Consider the following 5,089-nt stretch of genomic DNA (forward strand, 5'->3'; position numbering starts at 1 on the left):
TGGTGCTGGGTTGGTTCAGTGTTCTATATGGTGCGGGTGGTTCAGTGCTCTATATGGTGCGGGTTGGTTCAGTGCTCTATATGGTGCGGGTGGTTCAGTGTTCTATATGGTGCTGGGTGGTTCAGTGTTCTATATGGTGCGGGTGGTTCAGTGCTCTATATGGTGTGGGGTGGTTCAGTGTTCTATATGTTGCGGGGTGGTTCAGTGCTCTATATGGTGCTGGGTTGGTTCAGTGCTCTATATGGTGCGGGGTTGGTTCAGTGCTCTATATGGTGCGGGGTGGTTCAGTGCTCTATATGGTGCGGGTGGTTCAGTGTTCTATATGGTGCGGGGTGGTTCAGTGCTCTATATGGTGCGGGGTGGTTCAGTGTTCTATATGGTGCGGGTTGGTTCAGTGTTCTATATGGTGCGGGGTGGTTCAGTGTTCTATATGGTGCGGGGTGGTTCAGTGCTCTATATGGTGCGGGGTGGTTCAGTGTTCTATATGGTGCGGGTTGGTTCAGTGTTCTATATGGTGCGGGGTGGTTCAGTGTTCTATATGGTGCGGGGTGGTTCAGTGTTCTATATGGTGCTGGGTTGGTTCAGTGCTCTATATGGTGCGGGGTGGTTCAGTGCTCTATATGGTGCGGGTTGGTTCAGTGTTCTATATGGTGCGGGGTGGTTCAGTGCTCTATATGGTGCGGGTTGGTTCAGTGTTCTATATGGTGCGGGGTGGTTCAGTGTTCTATATGGTGCGGGGTGGTTCAGTGCTCTATATGGTGCGGGGTGGTTCAGTGCTCTATATGGTGCGGGTTGGTTCAGTGTTCTATATGGTGCTGGAGTGGTTCAGTGCTCTATATGGTGCGGGTGGTTCAGTGCTCTATATGGTGCGGGGTGGTTCAGTGCTCTATATGGTGCTGGGTGGTTCAGTGCTCTATATGGTGCGGGTTGGTTCAGTGTTCTATATGGTGCTGAGTGGTTCAGTGCTCTATATGGTGCGGGTTGGTTCAGTGCTCTATATGGTGCGGGTTGGTTCAGTGCTCTATATGGTGCGGGGTGGTTCAGTGCTCTATATGGTGCGGGTTGGTTCAGTGTTCTATATGGTGCGGGTTGGTTCAGTGCTCTATATGGTGCTGGGTGGTTCAGTGCTCTATATGGTGCTGGGTGGTTCAGTGCTCTATATGGTGCGGGTGGTTCAGTGCTCTATATGGTGCGGGTTGGTTCAGTGTTCTATATGGTGCTGGGTTGGTTCAGTGTTCTATATGGTGCGGGTTGGTTCAGTGCTCTATATGGTGCTGGGTGGTTCAGTGCTCTATATGGTGCGGGGTGGTTCAGTGCTCTATATGGTGCTGGGTGGTTCAGTGCTCTATATGGTGCGGGGTGGTTCAGTGCTCTATATGGTGCTGGGTGGTTCAGTGCTCTATATGGTGCGGGTGGTTCAGTGCTCTATATGGTGCGGGGTGGTTCAGTGTTCTATATGATGCGGGGTGGTTCAGTGCTCTATATGGTGCTGGGTTGGTTCAGTGTTCTATATGGTGCGGGTTGGTTCAGTGTTCTATATGGTGCGGGGTGGTTCAGTGCTCTATATGGTGCGGGGTGGTTCAGTGCTCTATATGGTGCGGGTTGGTTCAGTGTTCTATATGGTGCGGGGTGGTTCAGTGCTCTATATGGTGCTGGGTTGGTTCAGTGTTCTATATGGTGCGGGGTGGTTCAGTGCTCTATATGGTGCTGGGTGGTTCAGTGCTCTATATGGTGCTGGCTTGGTTCAGTGTTCTATATGGTGCGGGTTGGTTCAGTGTTCTATATGGTGCGGGTGGTTCAGTGTTATATATGGTGCGGGTGGTTCAGTGTTCTATATGGTGCTGGGTTGGTTCAGTGTTCTATATGGTGCAGGTTGGTTCAGTGTTCTATATGGTGCGGGTGGTTCAGTGTTCTATATGGTGCGGGTGGTTCAGTGTTCTATATGGTGCGGGTGGTTCAGTGTTCTATATGGTGCGGGTGGTTCAGTGTTCTATATGGTGCTGGGTGGTTCAGTGTTCTATATGGTGCTGGGTTGGTTCAGTGTTCTATATGGTGCAGGGTTGGTTCAGTGTTCTATATGGTGCGGGGTTGGTTCAGTGCTCTATATGGTGCGGGGTTGGTTCAGTGCTCTATATGGTGCAGGGTTGGTTCAGTGTTCTATATGGTGCTGGGTGGTTCAGTGTTCTATATGGTGCTGGGTGGTTCAGTGCTCTATATGGTGCTGGGTGGTTCAGTGCTCTATATGGTGCGGGTGGTTCAGTGTTCTATATGGTGCTGGGTGGTTCAGTGTTCTATATGGTGCGGGGTGGTTCAGTGCTCTATATGGTGCTGGGTGGTTCAGTGTTCTATATGGTGCGGGGTGGTTCAGTGCTCTATATGGTGCTGGGTGGTTCAGTGCTCTATATGGTGCGGGTTGGTTCAGTGTTCTATATGGTGCTGGTTGGTTCAGTGCTCTATATGGTGCGGGTTGGTTCAGTGTTCTATATGGTGCGGGTTGGTTCAGTGTTCTATATGGTGCTGGGTTGGTTCAGTGCTCTATATGGTGCAGGTTGGTTCAGTGTTCTATATGGTGCTGGGTGGTTCAGTGTTCTATATGGTGCGGGTGGTTCAGTGCTCTATATGGTGCGGGTGGTTCAGTGCTCTATATGGTGCTGGGTTGGTTCAGTGCTCTATATGGTGCTGGGTGGTTCAGTGTTCTATATGGTGCTGGGTTGGTTCAGTGCTCTATATGGTGCGGGGTGGTTCAGTGCTCTATATGGTGCTGGGTGGTTCAGTGTTCTATATGGTGCTGGGTTGGTTCAGTGCTCTATATGGTGCGGGGTGGTTCAGTGCTCTATATGGTGCTGGGTGGTTCAGTGTTCTATATGGTGCTGGGTTGGTTCAGTGCTCTATATGGTGCTGGGTGGTTCAGTGTTCTATATGGTGCTGGGTTGGTTCAGTGCTCTATATGGTGCTGGGTTGGTTCAGTGCTCTATATGGTGCGGGGTGGTTCAGTGCTCTATATGGTGCGGGTTGGTTCAGTGTTCTATGTGGTGCGGGGTGGTTCAGTGCTCTATATGGTGCTGGTTGGTTCAGTGTTCTATATGGTGCGGGGTGGTTCAGTGTTCTATATGGTGCGGGGTGGTTCAGTGCTCTATATGGTGCGGGGTGGTTCAGTGCTCTATATGGTGCGGGTTGGTTCAGTGTTCTATATGGTGCTGAGTGGTTCAGTGCTCTATATGGTGCGGGTGGTTCAGTGCTCTATATGGTGCGGGGTGGTTCAGTGCTCTATATGGTGCTGGGTGGTTCAGTGTTCTATATGGTGCGGGTTGGTTCAGTGCTCTATATGGTGCGGGGTGGTTCAGTGCTCTATATGGTGCGGGTTGGTTCAGTGTTCTATATGGTGCGGGTTGGTTCAGTGCTCTATATGGTGCTGGGTGGTTCAGTGCTCTATATGGTGCTGGGTGGTTCAGTGCTCTATATGGTGCGGGTGGTTCAGTGCTCTATATGGTGCGGGTTGGTTCAGTGTTCTATATGGTGCTGGGTTGGTTCAGTGTTCTATATGGTGCGGGTTGGTTCAGTGCTCTATATGGTGCTGGGTGGTTCAGTGCTCTATATGGTGCGGGGTGGTTCAGTGCTCTATATGGTGCTGGGTGGTTCAGTGCTCTATATGGTGCGGGGTGGTTCAGTGCTCTATATGGTGCTGGGTGGTTCAGTGCTCTATATGGTGCGGGTGGTTCAGTGCTCTATATGGTGCGGGGTGGTTCAGTGTTCTATATGGTGCGGGTTGGTTCAGTGCTCTATATGGTGCGGGGTGGTTCAGTGCTCTATATGGTGCTGGGTTGGTTCAGTGTTCTATATGGTGCGGGTTGGTTCAGTGTTCTATATGGTGCGGGGTGGTTCAGTGCTCTATATGGTGCGGGGTGGTTCAGTGCTCTATATGGTGCGGGTTGGTTCAGTGTTCTATATGGTGCGGGGTGGTTCAGTGCTCTATATGGTGCTGGGTTGGTTCAGTGTTCTATATGGTGCGGGGTGGTTCAGTGCTCTATATGGTGCTGGGTGGTTCAGTGCTCTATATGGTGCTGGCTTGGTTCAGTGTTCTATATGGTGCGGGTTGGTTCAGTGTTCTATATGGTGCTGGGTGGTTCAGTGCTCTATATGGTGCTGGCTTGGTTCAGTGCTCTATATGGTGCTGGCTTGGTTCAGTGTTCTATATGGTGCGGGTTGGTTCAGTGTTCTATATGGTGCGGGTGGTTCAGTGTTCTATATGGTGCGGGTGGTTCAGTGTTCTATATGGTGCGGGTGGTTCAGTGTTCTATATGGTGCTGGGTGGTTCAGTGCTCTATATGGTGCTGGCTTGGTTCAGTGTTCTATATGGTGCAGGTTGGTTCAGTGTTCTATATGGTGCGGGTGGTTCAGTGTTCTATATGGTGCGGGTGGTTCAGTGTTCTATATGGTGCGGGTGGTTCAGTGTTCTATATGGTGCTGGGTTGGTTCAGTGTTCTATATGGTGCTGGGTGGTTCAGTGTTCTATATGGTGCGGGTGGTTCAGTGTTCTATATGGTGCGGGTGGTTCAGTGTTCTATATGGTGCTGGGTTGGTTCAGTGTTCTATATGGTGCGGGTGGTTCAGTGTTCTATATGTTGCGGGTGGTTCAGTGTTCTATATGGTGCAGGTTGGTTCAGTGTTCTATATGGTGCGGGTGGTTCAGTGTTCTATATGGTGCGGGTGGTTCAGTGTTCTATATGGTGCTGGGTTGGTTCAGTGTTCTATATGGTGCTGGGTGGTTCAGTGTTCTATATGGTGCTGGGTTGGTTCAGTGTTCTATATGGTGCTGGGTTGGTTCAGTGTTCTATATGGTGCGGGTGGTTCAGTGTTCTATATGGTGCTGGGTTGGTTCAGTGTTCTATATGGTGCTGGGTGGTTCAGTGTTCTATATGGTGCTGGGTTGGTTCAGTGTTCTATATGGTGCGGGTGGTTCAGTGTTCTATATGGTGCTGGGTTGGTTCAGTGTTCTATATGGTGCGGGGTGGTTCAGTGCTCTATATGGTGCGGGTTGGTTCAGTGTTCTATATGGTGCTGGGTTGGTTCAGTGCTCTATATGGTGCTG

The sequence above is a fragment of the Somniosus microcephalus genome, unplaced genomic scaffold, assembly GCF_052327205.1.
Source record: "Somniosus microcephalus isolate GS21.2 unplaced genomic scaffold, FLI_Smic_1.0 scaffold635, whole genome shotgun sequence".
Classification (NCBI taxonomy): Eukaryota; Metazoa; Chordata; class Chondrichthyes; order Squaliformes; family Somniosidae; genus Somniosus; species Somniosus microcephalus.